Below are 20,856 nucleotides of genomic sequence, written 5' to 3'. Positions count from 1 at the left end.
GGAAAGTTGCAGCTCTTACAGAAAACAACATGACAGAGGTTTTGCTTCAACTTCTGAGCAAAGAAAGTAAAAATTTCCATAATATTTCTGGAGCGACCAGGATTTTCCATCTGTACAAAGCCAAATGTAGATTATAAGGGTTTATCACTGGGATTTATATGCCCATACAAATGCATCTCTGTGTATGTAAAAGATGAACATGTGTGCAATGTTGTTGTGCAGTAAAGGTAGAAGGGTTTAGGACTTCTGTTTTTCTGTGAAGAAACAATCCAGGCCCTAGAAGGTTAAGAACTGTTTTATAAATCGACACAGTCAGCTTCAGCTCGTGACTTTCCAGCAGAGGGAAATGCAGCACAAGTGATGAGGGGCTGTGACAATGGCAAGCAGCCCTGGCAAACATGAACTATCTCTGTTCTCTTTTAACTTCACTTTCTTCCACTGCCAAACTCTGATGCATGCTGAGTGATTAAAAATATCAAATACAGTGTTACCCAGCAAGGAGTCAAGTCAGAGGGGTAAAAAAAAAAAAAAAAAAAGAAAACCTAGTGAAACTAGTGCTGTGACACAGAGCAGACTGGGGCAAAGAATGGGAGGCAAAAGGCACTTACATAGTCCTATTGACAATATCTCAAGAAAGGGAAAAGGATTTTCCCAACATGCTTTTTTTTTGGGGGGGGGGGGGGGGAGAGTCTCCCCTCACCTGCCTTGTCTGTACCCTTGCAGTTGGTTGGGAAGCATCAAATTTTCATGCATGTGAGGCACCTGAAGCTGGCCATGTGATGGTTGCCACCACACTCAAGGATGGGGATCACTAGTGCTGGAAGAGGGGAGATTTCCTCTGGCTGCTGAAGAAAGCAGCCGGCAACGTGGTTGCCGGAGCTGCGCAGTAAGCTGGGCAGTGTGCTGTCAGGCTCTGAGTTATGTCGGACTGTGGTTTTACCGGCATCTCTGCTCTATCTGGAGCTCCCATCCACTCTGCCTTGAGGTTGCCCCATGGGTCCTGTCCTGGTTTCTGGTTCTGAGCCCTTTGCAGCAAGGGCGTCCTCACCTTCTGCATAGGTGGCCCCATGGAAATGTTTGTTAGTGGAGGTGATCAGTGCATGACAGGAGCCAAGGAAAGCCGAAAGAAACATCTTGCTGCCACTGCAGCAGCAGCCCTGGCCATGTCCTGGCAAGTCTTGATGCTTGTAAAGGAGAACAACAGGATTTGGCCCTGCTCACACGCCCTAAAATGGTGCTCGACTTCAGGGGCCATCTTCACCACATGTGGGAAGAGGTCACCACCACACATGAAACACCGCATAAGCTGTGCCCCCCCTGCCTTCAGTCCCTCAACTGGCCTTGCATTTTCTGGAGCATCTAGGCAGTGTCCTGTGACACCTGAGCACTGGGTTGCTCCACGTCTCCCCCGATCACAAGTTAGGAGATACCAGGGGGTGCGACAGGGAAGGAAGGTGGTCTCAGCAGAGGCTGCTGGATATGGGCTCCTTTCTGTGACAAAGTTCCATTCCAAGAGGCCGCAGCTCAGCTGTCCCTCCACGGAGTGGGGCCATCGGCTGCTTGTTTGCATGCTACCCTTTTATTTAATCATGGGAAGCTGGATGGTTTTTATGGGTTTCTGTGATGCCTTGGCCCAACCTAGCACCGAGCTTGGTGGAGCCCCTTTTCCCTTCTCACTACCATAATGCAGTTATAAAAACCCAAGAGGTTTTCCTGGCTTCTGTGGATTTGCTTCTGGGTCTGATGCCAACTCGGCGAGCCCAGTTCCTCATGCAGGTGCCGAGTGCATTACCTGCTTGGTGGTACTGCTGCAAATCACAGTCTGGCTTGGAAGAACAGGGAATTCACCCAATCCTCCCTCGTGCCAAGGAGTGAGGACTGGTCCTGCACAGGCTGACAGTGAGTACACGCAGATCTGCTCTTGCTGTCATTTACAGTTAATTTATTTTTAGATTTAAAAATGTTTTTATTTCTCATGCACACAGAATTGGCACTGCTTTTTTGGGTTGTAGCTGACTCCATTGTCTTCTCCAGTTATGCCTCCCCTGCAGTGCCGAAATGAAAAATTCCAGTTACATATTGTACAGGGGATGGGAGCTTGGAGGAACTGACTCATCTCAGTTATATTTGTCTTTTTCAAAAGGGAAGATCCTGATTGAGGGTTGGTGAGGGAACAGCATCAGTTATCTCCCAGCCAGCACAGCACATGTGGCGCTATTATCAGGGGTCCACAGGGTGCACGTCTGAGTGCCCTCTGCAGAGGCACCAGGCATCCTCGCAGCACGAAGCTCCTTGTGTTGCTCAGGCAATCTGGGCAGCAGTGAACGGAGTGGGTTGTGCTGTTTCTCAGAAAAATGACTGTGGCTCCAGCGTGACAGAGGCCACAGTGTGCCCCCCCCAGGATGAAGGCCAAGCCTCGGTAGGTAATGAGCCCTGGCCCTGAACACGTTTCCTACCCACGGGGCTTGGCTGAGCCCTTGGAGGCGCTGGTGTGGGTCCTGACGTTGGTGTCCTGCTCCCTGCTCCTGGCCATGGGAGGATGCTGCAGGCAGGACAGTGTCCCCTGTGGTCGGAGTGGGTCCTGCTCCAGTGAGCAGCAGCCACAGCCAACAGTGCCTGGCAGGACATAACTGCAGCCCTGTGGGACTCCCAGAGCCCTCCTTCGTCCCGTAGCCGGTGAATTTGGGCATTTGGTCTGAACTATTTGCCAGGCAGAGAGTCCCAGCTGGAGCACAGTGCTTCCCTGGCACTGCCCGGGGAGGTGCTGCGCTGTCTGCCTGGGACAGACCTCGGTACCTGGCCTGGGTGAGCATCGTGGGGCATGAGGAGAGGGTGGCTGAACAGGGAGGTCAGTGCTCTGTCAGGGTTTGTGCCATTCACCCTCATGCCAGGGCCATGATGGGGCAGAAAGGGAAGATGCCGCAGGTTCGCGATGCAGCAGCTCTTTGTGCAGGGAGGAAAAGCACAATCCGTGGTTTACGTGAGGTTCTGCACTACCCCCAGCTTGCTCCGCGCAGAGGTGGTGCTTAAAACAACAGCCGGGACAGCGGGATGGCCAGTCCCTCACCCTGAGCCAGGACACGGCTGCCTCAGCTGGCCTCTCCGCCCCAGGTGTCAGCCCCTGCTGCTTCTGCCCTGCAGCACTGCGTCTCGCTCCGTGCTCACAGGGGGCAACGCAGGGCAGTTCTGGGGCTGACCCTGCTGCAGCAACCACTGTGCGGGCAGCTTGACCCGGCCACGTGGTGCCATCGGCAGGCCTGCAGCACCAGCCCGGTGTGCAGGGGCACGGTTTGGGTTTGCTGGGAGCCAGAGCTGCGATGCCATGGCTCGGCCCCGCGTTGCTGTCGGTTGTGTGTGCAGGGCCGCGGCTTGGATGCACGATGCCATGGTTCGGGTGTGCGGTATCAGTGCTTGTGTGTCCAAGGCCACATACAGAGCTCTGCAGTGCCACAACCTGGACCTGTGATGCTGTGGGTCGGACCTGCGGCACCACGGGTTGTTGTGCCGGGTGCAGACACTGCCTGAGGAGGCATGAAGGTGCAGTGCTCCGCCGCGGCCAAGGACAGCTCTCCTCCCCTTCGCTGCCCCAAGGGAGACCCGTGGGGTGCAGCCACCCCCTGCACAACTGCTGCGTGTCACATCGGTGCTGTCATGTGCAACCTGCCACATGGACTCCTTGCGTGTCAGAAGGGAGCTGGGAGTGTGCTGGGGGATGTGATAAGGCCCCGGCACGCGGTGGCGTGAGGACGGCTCTCCTGCGCGGTCCCAGCAGCTGCAGGAGCCGCTTCCACTTCCTGCCTGTCCCTGCCTGTGCTGCGCAGCTCCATGCTGTTCAACAGCTGCCGCCTTCCATCCTGCTTCGTGATGAAAGGTGCTTTATAAGCGGAAGAACGTTATGATGATCAGGAGGAGTAATGTATAGTCAGGGCTGGTGACAGGGCTCATCCCGGCCCCAGCCGTGGGGATGGGTGGCAGCAGTGGGGGGAAGGATGTCCTTGGGGGTGAGAACCCGTCCCTGCCGCCGGCTCTGGGGGAACTGCAGGGGTGAGCAGGGGTGAAACACGCAGGGTGCGTTTGCTGTGTTCTCACCGGCCAGCTCGCAGTGGTGTCATCCCAGCGGCATACCGACATCTGTGACTCTGACACACGGCCAAATCCCCTCTGTCAATGGGGCTGGGAGCCCTGGGAGAGGCTGGGCTGGTGGGGGTGCTGGGGGTGACCTCCGTTCTCCTGCGCCAGGTGGGTGTCCCTGCTCCAGTCACGCTGGAAAGCCCTTTGCAAGCAGAAGCGTTGGGTAAAGGAAAGGAAAACCAGGCCTACAACTTGCATAGGACCAAATCAAACTTGCAGTAAAGGCATTAATCCAGTGAGACTGCAGACATGCTAGTGTATTGAAGATAAGATTAATCAGGACATATTTACTGATTGAAACAGATCTAATATACTGCCTTATTGCATGTAGAAACCACCACAACCATGAAGAAATTTGGAGAGAGGGAAAAATGAAGATTGTCTGCTTTTGTTTGTTTGTTTGTTTGTTTCTTAGGTAGAAGAGAAGCTGCTTTTCTTTCAATCCTATTCCTTTCAATCATAGACTACAGTTTGTGTCCTGTTGGGTTGCAATTATAATCTTTCAGATCAGACACATAATCATTGGGCTGGAGAGCAAAAAGTACCTGGGTAATGTGCTTAACAGAAATTAACCTGGTTATGTTCATACTCTATTGAAAATGAGAAAGTGCTGATGGTCAAAATCAATTCCTCCACAGCCAAATTACTGCAGGACTGGCTTAGGGTTTCAGCTAAATGCTCAACCCTCAAACAATGATCCTAATTGTATTGAATTAGGCTCCTGATCATATAGTTCAAATGATGGCAACGGTTTGTGTTTAATGCCAGTAGCGAGTGGGTGGGCAAAATGGCAAATTCACCCCATTTCTCCCCAAGGCTGCTCAGGCATCCCGCTGGGTGTCCCTGGTCCCAGCCCTGCTGTGGGGCAGGCTGGGGGGCAGGGGGGTATCCCACAGTTTTGCCAGATGAGGGACTGCGGGTGAGCTTTGCCCAAGCCTTCCCTTTCCATGTTACACTCCATCAGTCCAGGATCATAGCTCAGGCTGGGATGATGGGCTGGGGGATGTATGGTGGGATTATTTGGGATTTGCAGCCCTAGGGGTGAGGGGAGGAAGCAGCAACATGTCCAGACACAGCTCCTGCTGCTGCTGACCCCATACCAGCCCACTCTGACCCCAAAGTGGCACACAGCAGGAATTTCACCGCTTCCTCCCAGAATGATGTACCCAAAGCCCCAGTCCTGCTGGGGTGGGCAGGAGAACCCTTCCTGCGGAGGCGACAGCCTGGGCACCCCAAGCATCTCTTCCCCAGCCCTCTCCTTGCTGAAGATCACAGCCGTCCCTTGGGGGTGAGGTTTCTTTTGGAGACTTCTTAAGTGCCTAGAGAGTGGGGCAGCTCTCTGCAGTGCTTGTCAACTCCTGCCTGGTTACATCTTTTCCCTTAAAAGCCGGAACCTCACAGAGTTTCCTGGATGAGAGCAACTCAGTCATTAACCGTGAATTTCAAATGAAGCAGATTTACAGTATATATCACAGAAATATGCTGCTGCAAGACAGCGGACGAGCAGCCTGGGGTGCTCACCTCTGAGTTTCTCACTGTCCAGGCTTTGGCTGGGAAAGCTTGGCTGATGTGCTGCCCTTGAGCATCACCTGCTGCCACGGACGCCCTCCCCGGTAGCGTGTTGTGGTGTGGGGCCGTGCCTGTGCACCGCCAGTTTGGGAGGTACCCGTCCGGTTCTCTGCAGTGATGGGCCCTGCCAGTCCCGGTGGGCTGGGGATGTCTCTGAGGCTCCCCAAACCCAGCAACAGCAGAGATTGATTGGTGGGGGCAGACGCTTCCCCAGGGGAATGTGACAAGTGGCAATTAATTAGCTGCCGATAACCAGGAAGGATGGGACCTGTGGTCCCACTGTTGCGATTACGGGGGAGGAGGCCAGTGGGAAGCTGCCAAAAGCCGGGCAGCGTGGAGGGGGCACTCCCTCCGTTGGTCCTGGCATGAGTCGCATCGAGTCCACAGCACTGTGGGGCCAACGGCCTGCCATGAGCACCAGGGACTTGCTCCCCTCCCTGCTGGGGCTGCTTCGCCCTCCATTCCCCAGGAAGCTACTCCTGGTGTGTAGCATGAGGCTGCAGCCCCTCAGGGCAGATGCTGCAAATTCACCTCTTGCTGCCGTGGGCAATAGGCAAAACTGAACATGCACCAAAATCTGCTTTCGGAATCACCCTTGCAGGAGGCTAAGCCCTGGCTGGCACTGGGGTGACTTTGGAAATGTTCCCTGAGATCTCATTTTTGAAAAGCACCCGAAGGATTTGGAATCCTGAAGATCCTCATCTTCCCTCTACCCTGGATGAAACCCAAAACCTGGCCCCAGGGATACTCCCTGCTGAGGGGCTGGGCCTGTGGCACCCTGTCTCAGAAAATGGGGCCCGTGGCAAGGGTGTCTTGCTGGGCATGCCCCAAAGGACGCACTGGGACGGACACATCCCTGGTGGGCAGCGAAGCGGGGGTGCTGCAAGGGAGATGCCTCTCCAGGCACGGGGGGCTGATAACGTAACATTTTTCCCCGATCAATGAAGATTTTGGTTTGTGAGTTATTAGCCCAGTGTCATAAACTATCTCAAAACCACAACGGTAAAATACTAAACCTCCATGTTTACCTCCTGTGCATTGCTTTTAGTACCAAAGTCCCACCAGTCATCTCTTCGATATTGCATCGGCCAAACTTAAATACAAATCACAAAGATGAAGCCGTATTTTGGGGAATATTAGTCAATCTCTGCTGTTTTTCAGCACTTGATGGCGTGCAAGGCAACTCCTGTGGCATGAAGCTGCCAGGAGCTGTGGGGCAAACATCGACCTTGTAGTGAGGCTTAGTGGGGACAGGGAAGTGCCGAGTGAGGGCGGCGCCACAGAAGCTCCTGGGGTGGCATCCCAGTCCCCTCAGGTGTTTTGGGTGCCACTGCCCCTGATTTGTTGTCCCTCCGCCCCCCGCAGCAAACCAGGCAGGGTGGAGCAAGAAATTTCATTTTTGATGTTTTTTTACCACCACTGAGATTGAACAATTCCAGTCTGAATATCACTTTCTTGTAACCCCACAGTGAGCCCCCCTGTGTGGGAAGCACACTTTAGCTGTCATTAAATATTAAAGGACAGCCGGTGCTTGTAAACAGCAGGCACCTTACCCCCAAGCTGCAATTCATCAGCAATGCAGGGGGGGGGACAGGGGCCAGATCTCCCCAGAGCTCCCAGTACACTGCCCTAGGTGCAAATCCAGAGGTGCTGTGAGTCTGTGGGGTGCCCACTGCCAGCAGAGGGGCTATGCCCCTCTTACCCCCATCCTCTGCCCAGTGTCCTGGGGAGCCCAGAGGTGTCGGGGTGTCTCCTGATCCCTCCCAGCCTCATTGCTTCTCCTGCCAGCCACAGATTTTCTTTTCAAAGATGCCTCTGCTAGCTCTTCCCAGTATTTTTGTCTCCTGGTTGCAGCCGCTGCATCCTCCCTCGTCATTAACTGGCTGGGTTGGGTTGCTCCGTGGTTTTCCCCTATCCCAGCGGTCTCCCCCTCATTACCCACCAGAATAAACCTTTTAAAGAGGAAAAAATAACAGTAAAGACTATTTCAGGCAGAGCCAGAGGGTTTCCCTCTGCAGCGCTGGGAGCTAGATCCAGGCAAAATTTCCAGCTGCAGAAAGAAACCTGCCTGGCTGCAGCTGGGACCTAGGAGGGAAAAAAGAATTGCAAAGACAGCGGAGGTTGGTTGGGGATATGTGAGCTTGCCCTGGCATACTGCGTGGCTCTGGGAAGGGATGCTGAAAACCACGTCTGTAATCCAGGTGTGAAGCAATTAAGGCTGAAGTTTGCGAGCTTTTATGAAGGGAGTTCAAAGAGGAGAGACGGGGCCACTAGCTGCCTTTTCCAGGGACACACGAGTCATGCACTGCAGCCCACAGCAGAGCAGGGAGCAGCCCCTGGCACAGGACGTTGTGGCACGGGGCTGTGTGGGCACATCACCCCTGCTAACAAGGCCCCGTCTGCAGCACTGGGAAGGAGCTGGGGCACAGGCTGCTCCCCGGGGCTGCCCAGCAGCCTCCCAGCCCCGCTCACAGACACTCCTTGCAGAGCAGCAGTGTTAAACACACGGTTTCCCATCTCAGCACCTGGTTTTCAGGAACCCCCCACGCTGTTCAAAGCCAGAGGGGGAGAGGAAGCTGCCCCTGTGCAAGCCGTGCCCTTCTCCGCCTGCAGAGACCCCGCCAGGGCCAGCCTCTGCATCCCAGCTGCCCGGAGGGGGTCCTGCTGCCCACCCACGCCCCCAGCCACGCGTGTCCTGCAGAGCCACCCCACGGATGGTGCAGGATTCAGAGGGCTGGGAAAACATCATGGAAAACAAGTGAGAGCATTTCCAGGGCACAGAGCGGAGGTCCCCAGGCTCCCTGACCCCCAGCTGTGCCCCGTGGTCTCCCCAGCCACTGGAAGCATCTCCTAGCAGCAGGATGCAGGCTTGTGTCTGAGACACCAGAGCAAAGTCCTGCTACTATAAGGGCTTTTTTTTTGTGGTTGCAGAGTTGGATTCTGCTCTGATGCAAACAGGTGCAGCTTATTGGGTTTCTTCTGAGGGCTGATTTTGGCCTCTAAAGTGTTAAGTGAGTGCTAAGCCTTATAAAATTACCCTTTCAGCTACTATTTCTGCACAAAAGGCTTTCAGCGACAAGATATGCCAAAGCATCTGATGAAGTAATATGTCTATTCTCATTTATGACATTTATTATTAACAGGAAAAAAAAAAACAGACAGAAAGAACTCCTAATTGAAGGACTATTGTGCCGTGGTAACTGCTATTAAATTAATCTGATGCATTCCTTTCCACCCACACACTTTAAAACTTCCTGGTTATAATTAGAACCATTTAAAACCAATTTGACACTCCTTGGATGATGCAGTTCAGCTGCTTAATATGGTGAAGCTTTGGTCAAAGGAGCAGAGAGGGGCTGTGAGGAAGCTGGATTTGTTTGACTATTCCAGAAAATCAAATCTGGGAGCTGTTTCTTGTGCGTGGGGAGGTTTTGTCCTTCAGGAAAATGCAAGCTCAGGTCTGATCTTCTCCAGTGTTTCAAGTCCCCCAGGCCGTAACCTGTCTTAAATCTTCTGCAGTCATCCTGTAGGAAGTGCTCCTGTGAGAGCTGCTTAGAGCATCCTTTACCCCAGGCACCCATGGGTACTGGGCAGGCTTGGCAGCCTTGGTTTCTGCTGGGGGGATGCAAATGCTTTCCCCCTGTTTTGGGAGGTAACTTGAGTGGTCACTTCCTCCTTTGTGCATGATAATGAATGCACCAGAACAGAAAACACAGTGATGCAAAAATATTTGGTCATTTACGTGCAGGAGGCCTTAGAGGCATGCTGATACCACGCGCCTTGCACCAACAGTCTGCCCCCCTCAAACCCTCGGCCTGGGCCAGGAAGCCCTCAGAAGGTGCTAATCCAGGGCGGGATTCAGGAGCCATTCCCCATGTGAGCCCCCTGGCTGTGCAGGAGCAGGGGCATCTCTGTTTGGTGGGAGAAAAACAGAGAAACCATGAGGCCGAGCCGACAACCAGTGCTGAGCCCCAGAGGGTGTCACTTCTGCAAATCTGTTCCTGCTCTGCTGCCTTTATCTGTCATTCTCGTAACCACCTGGGTGGCATTTTGATGGTATCTGTGGGGCTGCACACAGCGCTCCAGCACATCCCCGACCACCTCAAGGCAAAGCCAGTTCCTCTAACCAGCCCTGGAAGATCCCTTTAGTCACGGTATCTTTACTGTCACCTTCTGTTTCCTTCTCCATTTGGCTTTCAGTTTTGTGACATGTGTTAACCAGGACTGCACGCCGGATCCAAGCCCAGCCCCGCAGCTTCCTCGCATGCTGCTGGGACGATTTCCTCCCTCTGCAGTACTGGGCGCCCACCTTGTGCCAGGGGTGTGCTGAGCCCCACACCTAAATATCCTGTGCACCAACAGCTTAAATTCTTACATTATGAGTGAAAGCCGAGCATTTTGTGCTCTATGCCCTCTGTTACGTGTGTTTTTTCCCTTTGGGAAGGGCTGTGATTGGAACTTCATGGGCTTGAGCACTACCCCTGGCTTCCCTCTGCTGCAGCTTGGTTTCAGGTCCCATCCCCAGCAGCTCCTCCAGTGCCCCCAGTGGTTCCCCAGACCTTGCCCTCCATGGGGGCAGGTGGCAGCTCCTTGTTCTACTCGCTGCTGTCACGGCTTTCCCCGGGCTGTTTGAGCAGTGCCCCATGGGCTTCTGCACTGACCGCAGCTCCAAGGCCTTACTTAGCCATTCTGGCCAGCCTTACTTGCCCTCCTTTGGTGCCAGATCCCTTCCTTTCCATGCAAGTACTTTTCCTTTTAATATACATCATTGCTTTCCCTCTCGCTAACATTTTACATCTCTCCCAGATGCCCTTAATCGTCCTCAGCTCATCCTCATTTTCTTCCTCCCTTTGCTGCCTGCTTTGGACTTGGCACAATGGTATGAGGTGAAGATGTGTGCTTGCCCGGCTGAGACTCGTGCTGAGGGGTCTGGCAGGGAGTGGATCTGTCAGAAAAGACAAGCAGAAGATGTGTATTTGTTCACCCAAGTGGACCCCAGCTGCGGGGCAGGGCTCCTGGGTGGGGCTGGCAATGAGGAGCTGCAGCCAACAGGCCATCTCCATAGGGCTGCTGCACGATGGGCTGGCGTCACTGCTTTTGTGTTTGTTTTTTGGTTTGTTTATTTTTTCTTTTAAAAAATATACTCTAATTTTCTGGATTTTGAGTTTCTTCCATCTTTCTGTCCTCTCCTTTCTGCTCTGGAGTGCGATCAACCCCCAAATTCAGAGTTTATTTATGCGTTTGTCTAATATGTTTTTTTTTTCCTCTCTTGCTACTTCATAATTTTTTCCCAACTTTGGAAGCGCGACAGAGTGGCCAAAGGAAAAACAAAACAAGTATATTTCTGCTACCCTGTAACTTTTCAAAAATGCTGCGTGCTTGCGCTGCTGCTCTGCAGGAGGCGTAACAAGAACCAGTGGCTGCAAGCTCCGGCCAGACAGAGTAAAATTAGCAAGCAATGCCACGCTGCCAGGAGGAGGTGGGAGAGGGGGAAATAAATATGTCTCTTGAAGCTTTTGGAGCCCAAGGGGGCTCGTGTGGAGGGAACAGGATGGGAGGGGAGCGCCTGGGGCAGTAAGCAGAGCACCCTGGAGAGCACTGCACCCTCCACACTCACCCCTCGTGGGGCTGAGCCGAGTCTGAGGTGAGTCCCTGCTGAGTGGTTAAATGTGCTCACTAAAACATCCCCACCTGTCGGCATTCGCCATCCCACCTCCCTTCAAAACCAGAGTGTCTTCTGTTTCCTTCTAAGCCTTGGCTTTTCTGTGGTTTCCTGTTGACACCGGGAGGAGCGGGGCTCACACGTGGCCCTCGCCGCGGTGGTGCCCTGACAATTTCCTGCTCCCGAGGTCCTGGAATGAGCCACGCATGGAGCAGCCACCCTGCCCAGCTCCTTGCCTGCTGCAGGCCATGGGGAGACCTTGCCGGGCAGAAGGAACAGTGTGTGCCTCCCTGCTGCTCCGAGCAGAGATTTCACCTGCTGCTTGCAAGCCGCCTCTTGGCAGGAGGTGTCAGCAGCGATCCCCAGGGGTTGTCGACACGCCTGCGCCCACAGTTCTGCGCTGCTGTTCCCACAGCTGTCCCTTTGTGTCTGTATGTGCCTGTAAAACAGACTGAAGCACCTTGAATTTTGCTCTTCAGGAAAAAAAAAAAAAAAAAAAAAAAAGAAAGTAATCCAGGCGCCATTTTTAGGTGTAGAAAGCAAAGCATTGGGCTGCGCGGGTCCCTGCTGCCTGTGCCTGGTGCTTGCTGGGGGCCCTTTAAGTATTTCTGAGAAACATCATGGGCTGGACTATAATTCGTATATATAAACATCCATTAAAGTAACTGTAGAGATCAGGACATGGACAAACGTGATTAGGGAATAAACGCTGCCAGATCAGAGGTCCTGGCAGAGGACTTGGCTGGAACTTGATTTAGGCATCAAAGGGGGTAATTTGATAGAATAAAAAGCCAATGCTTATTAAGCAGGAGAATGGTAATAAAGACACACGTGTCCCTGGGCCAGCACATGGCTGGGACCACATCTGCTTTGATGGCAGCTTCTTGCAGACATCCTTGAATCAGCCATCCACGTGCATGGCTGTGATTTAGGAAGGCATCATACAACAGGCTCTCTGGGGAAAGTACAGGGCTTGGTGCAACAGTTAACACTGTTGTCGTGTCTGTAGCATCCTTTTGTGATGTGGCATAAGAACTTCTTAAGAAAAAATAATTTTTTGATCTGGGAAGTTGCTGGGCTCAGCTCCCCTACACCTGTTGAACAACAGACCCAGTGTGTATGAGTACATTAGGAGGAAATATCAACCTGGCAAGATATGAGCGCCAAAAATAGGAGCAACAGAGAGTCACTTCACTTGAAAGCTCAAAATGCTGAAAGCAGCTTCTTGGGAAGTCAGCAAGCTGGGTGCAGATGTGGCAGCGGAAGCAGCACAGGCATAGCTCAACACTTGCTTCCTTCCTGGGAATGGAAAAGAGGGGTTGGTTGAAATCAAGGGGGATGTAGCAAGGGACAAATCTTGTTAAAGACCATTGGAGCCCTGTGTCCTGCAGGTTCGGAAACGAAGCTCAGACCCGCAATGCGGAGCTGGTACAGTTTGGGGGATGATAAGGTGCAGCATAAAACGCCTGGCACCTGATCTGCCCCCAAGGCGACACTGACAGGGTGGAGGCAATTAGGGATTAATCAGCTGCAGTTGGTGGGAGGGGGTGGCAGCTTGTGATTGTGGCTTTGCTGCACGTGAGCATCTCTCCAGAGAGCTGGTGAAGGGATTTGGGGGGGGGGGTTACTTGCTCCTGTGCTACAATATGCAGAGTCTGCTTTGCAAAATGTGAGTCTTGGAAAGCTGTTGTTGCTCCTTGGGGCTGTTGTGGTGTCAAAATTTCTGATGTACAGTCTGTACTATTCCCAGGGTGTCTGACCCCTGGGAAAACCAAGGGCTGGAAAGTAGCAAAAAAGTAAAATTTGGGCTGTCCTTGCCTGGTGCTGCTGCTCACACACTGCAGGAAGAATTGGGTTGTCCTCTATGGTCTTGGGGCTGGCAGCTTTTGGGAGTCTCTGTCCCTGTCTTTGTTCCATATTGTGCTGGGAATAGGGTGGCTGCTGGCTAACCTTGTATTTACCTCTCTGGAAATACCTACAAAATCATTCAGCTTATCCACTTAAAAATAAGTAAATAAGTAACAAAGTAACAAGTAACAAAGTATTTTCTTCTAAATTGTTTGGAAAAGGCTTCTGGCCAGATTTAAAAGGCCACTAAGGAACATTTCTAAGCAGAAAACAAATAAACAAAAAACCTTTCCCATTAAGAAGGGGGAGTGCTTTATTTTGAAACACTGGCATAATGTGTTTGACAGTTTTGACTTTTAAGATGATACTTCAGGAAATGGAATGAAACTTGCATAGCATTTTGATGTCACTCAATGTGCAGGTTTAGCTGAGAAGCTCTCGCTGGAGAAGCTGCCCATCTGCTGCCAGCATGTGGGGCCGTGGCGAAGCTGAGCTACTCTGATGGCTTTGTCAGCTGTCCAAATGAAGGGGAGAGAAATATCAAGGAACCCGCTCATTTGCTTGAACAAACCTCCTTTACAGGCGCAGGCTGCTGGAAGGCAGGTTGGGTTTGTTGGGGCTCTGCGGCTTCCCAGCTCACCAGCCTTCCGTGACAGTTAACCAAATTGCTTTATTTTCGATGCAGCAGTAGTTCAGCTTTCCATGCCCTCCTGCTGCTCGGAGCCTGTGCGTTGGCTCCCTTCGCTTGTCTGCTGTGCGATTGTTCCTGCGGGTCTCATTTTTTCTTTCTGTCTGTCTTCCCTTTCTGCATTTCTTTAAATGCCAAACCTGGCTATTTTTCATGCTGGCAGGCCGTTGGTGGGAGCTGGAAAGCAGCAGCAAATCTTTTGGACTCTGTGGGGAGTAACTCTGTGACGTACTTCAAGGGGAGGAACTTCCCCTCTTGCCTCCGTAGCTTGGCCGGTCCCAAAGGTTGTCACCCAGCACGGTGACACTTGAGCACTTAGTAGCCTGCTGTCAGCCCCCAGATTAATTATTTCTCTTCAGTTTTCCTGAGTTGGATTCTCTCCATCTGATCTATTGATTTGAATTTTAAGTGATGGGGATAATGGTATTTTATTATTATTGTTATTTTTTTTTTATTGTGCTGTGCTGGGAGATGAGGCAGGGGGCACAGGCACTGTAGAAATAAATACACTTATTATTGCATTAGTGCAGGGGAAGGAACAGGATGGCAAGGGCACAGTGGCTGCCAGCAGCCCCCCGCAGGAGTTGGCAGGGCCCAGCAGGAGCAGCGGCCGCTCGCTCCCCTGCCGCAGCTCTGGGTGGCAGCTGCTCGGGGCTCCCTGAAGAGGTTCAGCTTCTGGTGCAGCCCAGAAGCACATGGGTGTTGTGTCCCCGGCTGGAGGAGAGCAGGGGCAGCAGTGGCAGTGGGATGTGCGGCCTGGCCAGGGCGGGTTGCGAAGGTGTTTGCAGAGATTGGATGAGCTCTTTCCCAGTGGGAGCCCAGGCCATGCTGCATGTCCATAAATCCATTTCATCCCACATGAGGGCAAGAGAAGCAAAACCTACACAACAAAGCTCTGTGTACCTTGGATCGCTCTGGCATTAAATATATATGGATAGAAAATTAGCTTAATCAAGTCGAAGCAGAATCAATTAATATTTTAGTAAAAATGTCAAACTTCAGTTTAACACACTGGTTAAGTCTCAGCTGGAAAAACCACTGTGGTTCTCCACTGCCTTTTTTTTCTTAAACCCAGGCTGGTTTCCATAGCCCCGTCTCTGCCTGCGGGGGCTATTGGAGCAACCGACCTCCAGTGGGGTTGCTGGAGAGCATTAGATGCACACAGATCGCCGAGCTGTTTGCCCTTTATCTGAACAAATAATTAGTAGCGGTTTAAAAAGGCCCTTTCTCCCCCTCCCTGATCCCTTTTATAGGTACAATAATCAGATAAAATATTTCTGGAAGACTATTTACAAACTTCCCCATACCCATCAATCTTACCGTTAAGAAGGAACAGAGGAAGATATCTAACCTCAAGAAGCTGCTAATGCAACCAAGCTATTTAATGGTGGGGTAGATTTTTTTTTTTCCTGCTGCCATTACTATGGAATACATAATAACATCAATAATTAAATATAAATTGGATTTAATATTTTATGCTGGCGACATGTAATTTACACTCTACCCGAGAAATCAAAAGGTCATGTCTGAAGTAAAGGCAAGAAGTAGGGGGAGATGGGCTTGTCCGTGAAATGAGTCCTACTGACTTCGTGACAGGCTCTAACCCTGGTGAAAGGGAGTCTCAAAAATTTCTCCAGGGAGGGAAATAAGAGCTTTGTTTCATCTAGAAAAGGAGAGCTACTGGTCTGATTGCTGTTAATGTGGGTTTTGCATGATTTTTCCTGCTTTATTCAGTCCTGGATCTGATTGCTCTTGATCCAGTAATGCTCCTCTGCTTGTTTCCAAGAACCTGCCAGTGATGACGGCACTAGGGCTGGGCTTTAAGGTGAGCATGTGCTTGCGGGACTGTCCCCATCACTGATGTATTTGAGCCTCCTGGAAGAAACGCTGCTCAGGAGTCCAAGAAAATGCATAAATTATTCCAGACTGGTAGTGCTATCACTGCATTGATTTTTGTGGGATTACAGCAGATTTCAATGGTTTGCCAGTGGAGCAGTCTCCATTAATGGAGTGGTAATTCAGGAACTGTCTGTTTTATTTTTGAAATGTTTGAAACATTTTCATTTTTTATTTTCCCCCCTTGGGTCAACCAACACCTCGTCTAATTTTCACGTTTGTACATGGGAGTTTGCATCAGCTCTGGGCCTCGGCAGCTCAGGCTCTTATTGCTGTTCATTTTACATCTGCAATTACTTAAAAGTAAGAAAAATCAAACATCCCTTAGGCAGATGTGGGGTCTTAGAGCTTTCCAGTCCCTGTTCTCCACCTCCTCCTTCGTTCCCTGGGCTAGGAGGTGGCCGGCACTGTTGTGCCGCGTTTGCAGAATGAAGGCTCTCGTAATGAGACCACAGCAGCTGGGGGGGTGCTCCTCACGGCTCGAGCAAACCTCAAGCCTTCCTGGGGGCTGTGCGCAGGGCTGTGCTGTGCCTGGGGAGCTGCAGCATGGGGAGAGAACATCCCCATCGTGGTCGGGATAAATTATTGCTCAAGATTGTGGGCAGAGAGGTTTGGGGTTTGTCTGAGCTGCCCAGAGCAGGTTTCTCTGCAAGTAGGGCTTCTGCTTTTTTAAAGGTTGTGCAATGCATCTGGGCAAAGCGATTCTTGATTCTTCTTCTTCTTCTTCTTCTCCCCGGAGTGGGTGAAGCTGCTGTGTGAGACAAGGAAGTCGTCAGAAACCAGCACAGATCATGGCTGCTTTCAGTGTCTCACCTGGCAGGTGGGGGAAGCAGGTAGTGCTGGGACAGGGCTGCCAGGGGCACTTTGGGCTGGGGTCTGCAGGGAGAGAGTCAGCATGGGTTGCTGAGTTTTGATGGCTGTTTGCTTGATGGGAAAGATATTGGGATCTGAAAAATAAAATCTGAACACTCGAGGAAAATAAATCCCTTTAGTTCACCAGGGGACGGTCGCAGGGAGCTGCTGGCTGAGTGTTGGCTGTTGCCTTCTCATGCTGGGTAGAGTTCAGGTGTCCTTTACAGGAGGGCAGGACCATGAGCGCGTGCACGAACGCGTGCAGGCTTCAAGAGAAGGGTCTGGGGAGAGCGCGGACGGGCGAGTAAAACCCACAGATGCACGGGCACCTTTGCGTAGCCCTCGCTGGCTGGGTGAGGTTGGCCAAGTCTGGCATGCCACCACTTGGCTTTCCCTGTTGGTGGCCTGAGATGCAATGCCAGGAAGGCCTGGATTTTATTTTGGGTGTGTTTTGTCCAGATTTAGCTACTACTGTTGAATCAACGAAAGGAGCATGTCCAGCAGAGTGTGCTGTATGTAGCTGAGGTGGAAAAATCCTCACTGATGCTTGTGCTAATTGAGCTTTTTTTTTTTTTTTTTGTCTCCATGGCCGAGTTAAATAAAAGCCTGTGATAGCTGACTTTCCAGACCTTCCAAGAGTTATAAACCCCCATTATAGTAGCTCAGAAGTGGGAATAAAATTACCTGTTTAATTTGGCAAGCTGCAGATGTGGCCAAAATGTCTCTGGCTTCTCATAGAGCCCTGCCAGAGAAAAGGACTTCAGAGGAGCCAAGCTCCGATGGAGGCATTTTGCAAACTGTGCTGGGTGGGAGGGCTGGATCCTGCCTCCAGACCTGGATCCACTGTTGTGGCTCAATCTGGTCTGGCGTTTTGCTTCTCCTGGAGGGTGGTGGTCGCTGCCCTTCAGGTGCGCTCCTGCTGGGCACAGCAGTTCCAGGACCTCATCAGATGCCACAGTCTGAGCCAAGCTGCCTCCAAGTACACTTGAGGCTGAGGTTTATAAGGTCATTCAGCTTTCAGCATCCTTTTATGAGTCTTTGGAGTCTACTTGGAAAAAGAGCTACTTGTTTTTTGTCTGGGCTAAATGGTTTTGATCAAAAACGCGGTCTTTTTCTTTTAATGCCTCTTTCCCTTGTACAACCCATGGTTTAGATCAGCACCTGCCTGCTTGAGGAGGGAGGATCTAATGAATTCCAAAAGGATGCAACTGTACTTTTTCTCTAAGGGCTATGGTTTATTTGGCTCCACGTTTTTTTTTTGTTTTGTTTTGTTTTTTTTTCTCCAAGTCAGCTACGGAAAATCCATATAAATGTCCCATTTTTGCAGCTCATGGTGCCCCTGAAAGTGAAAACACCTGGTTTCAAAAGCAGTCCTGACTCCAAATTGCTCTTAATAGCATATTTTGATTTTATGTACAACATAATGCAACTTGGGGCCTTGCTTGCTTGCCTGGCAAAGGAAACACTAGTCTTTTCTTATGCTGTGGAGTTTTTCAGCAAGGCGTTTGGTAGAGGAGGAAGCTTTCTGGTGCAGGAGTAGCCAGCATGGCTGTGTCTGCCTGGCTTTCACCACAGCAGGTGGAGGAGGGCATGAGATTAACTGGCACGGTGTGTAGGTTTTTTGTGTGTTTGACATCTGATTTTTGAGCTGTTTATGCTGGTTTTGAAAGGGGTCCTGGATGATCCCAGGTTCAGTAAAACATCTGTATTTTCAAAGTAGTGGTGATGAGCTTGTCCGAGCGCAGGATTTGTCTTCTGCTGCCTTCTGCATGCATCAGCTCCACTGCTGCTCAGTGGGGGAGCTGGAGGATCCCCCTGAAAGTTTGGTTCTTGGTCCCAAAACTTTGGAAACCGTGTTAGCAATCAGGCCCCTTTTCAACATACCTCTGTCTCCTGCACAGGCTCCCCAGCTTTAAGGGGACATGACCATGACAAAATCCATGGGGATAGGTCAGAAGAAATCTTAGACTAAAAATTTTTCCACTTTTAATGCATCAAAATCCAGAGGCATCTTGTGCCATTCCTGTTTTGAAGGGACAAGCAACTTTAATTCTTAAAAGATTAATACAGCAAAGTTGCAATACCATTGATATACTATTATTTTCCATCTTTATTCATCCCCAGATGCAGCAAGAATGGCTCCCTTCAGGCCATTCATAATTGGAAAATGCTTTTAAGATCTTTAACAGTTGCACGCTCCATTTTGTAAGGTGCCTAGTTTATTGTCTGGAAGAGTTGCTCTGATGAATTACTTCGCTAATGTTTTGCAAGGGACCAAACTGAGTGATTGATGGACAGGATTCAAGTCACTGATAGCCAGTCACTTAATCTACAATCAGTACTGTCCTGATCAATTTGAGAGGCAGCAGGCTCATGTGCAGCAGGGAGGAGATGTGAAGATTTACCTTTACTGCAGCGGCTATCAAAGGACTATTGCCCAGAGAAATAGGCAGCCAAAATCAGGGCCAGGTCATCTGTGGGAGTCAGTGAGATTAATCCCAGCTGAAGACCTGGATTGCCTTTTGTATTTAGCCTTAAGGATGCCAATATCAAGGATGCCCTACTATGCCTTTAGCTGTGCCAGCAGCGCTGCTCTATTTACCTGTTCCTCGTGCTCTTCCCAATATCCATAACTGTCCTTGCCCCAGGTGAAGGCTCTTCTGTTACTTCTGAGAACTCCCCTTTGCTTTGCAATGAGTCCCTGTGTGCAGCATTTTGTCTGCTCTGTTGCTGTGGAAAAATATCTGAGATGAGATGAGAGGGACAGGGTGCACATGCAGATCAAATGGATGGGCACATGCTCATGCTGGTGGGTTTTCATGCTGGTTTTCATAAGACGTTACAGCAGTTTGGGGACAAATTCCATAACGCAGCACCAATGTTTTCTCTCATCTATTTTTAATCGAACCTTGAAATCAGTTCAATTTTCCCAGAACCCTTTGGTATAAAAGCTAGTGTGTGGTGCTGGTGGCAGGTGACATGGCAGCAGGCGTAGCCAAAACTCTCCGCTGTGGGCAGACGGCAAGCACCAGGAGCTATGGGGAGATAAGCGGGGTGCAAGTCTGCCCCAAATGCTGCTGCAGGAGGCATTTGATGCTGTAGAAGTAAATGCCATACCACTATCACAACGCAGACACAAATCCTGCTGGAGGCTTTCTGATCATGTTTAACTGTTCTTCCTCCATTGTAAAGGGAGACAGTCCCCCTGGCTGGGACTACTCCCAACAAGAAAAGTTCAACAACTCATTGTTTCACCAAAGCAATCTTTTGAAACAGAAAGCAATTATAGCTAACGGCTCTAAGGTTTTACTTACCCAACTTGATTTGCCTTGTCACGTCCCATTAACTTCTAATTCAGCACTAATCCCTGCCCTGAAATATATAATGAAAGACATTCAAAATATATCAAAATGGCATTGGTATTGATTTATTAATGCTAGGGAATGCTGCCCTAATTGAATTTAGATCCAGGAAGTAAGTTAATGCAGCTGACAGTGATACAGGAATCCAATCTCCCCGGTGCACAGAATTATGACTTTTTTTCTCTCTTTGTTGTCAGTTGGATAAATAACAAATCAATTTAAATTTCAATGAGATTGCTAAAAACAAAGCAGCACCTGCCTGGGCTAATCACTCGGACAGGGTTTCGGCTGCCAGTGAAGGTTAGGGAAGTTCAGCAGGGGATGAAGGACGTCCACAGGTCTTGCTGGGGTTTCTTGGTGCCCTTGGGGTCTGTGTTTCTTGCATGGGTCCAGATTGGTGACTTTGTTACTAAATACTGTTGGGGCTGTAGGTAACTGCTGTTTTTCTAACCCAGAGGACTTGAAGCCTTCATTAAAACCCACTTGGCAGGGTCTTGTAGATGTTGCCCACACGGTCAGCGGCTGTGGGGATGTGCCAGGGCAATTTGGTCCCCATCCCTGGTGTCTGGGATCATCTCTATGGTGGGCCTGCCCAGAAACTCTTTATTATTTTATTTATTTTTTATTTTTTTAATTTATTTGGGTGGGGGGAGAACAGTCAGATTTCCACGAGGCAGCAGGAGCTACCATTTGGTTTTGCCTCCTGGAGGTGCCGGAGGGGTCCTGTGGTTATACCTTGAGTGTTCACTATCAACTATGTTCATTAACACTTGATTCCACTGCGGAATAAAAAAGACATGAACAATTGTTATTTATCATGCTTAGGATCGAGCAAACAATATTGCCAT

Source organism: Anser anser, assembly GCF_964211835.1.
Source record: "Anser anser genome assembly, chromosome: 24".
NCBI classification, from domain to species: domain Eukaryota; kingdom Metazoa; phylum Chordata; class Aves; order Anseriformes; family Anatidae; genus Anser; species Anser anser.
Note: the sequence above shows the minus strand (reverse complement) of the source record.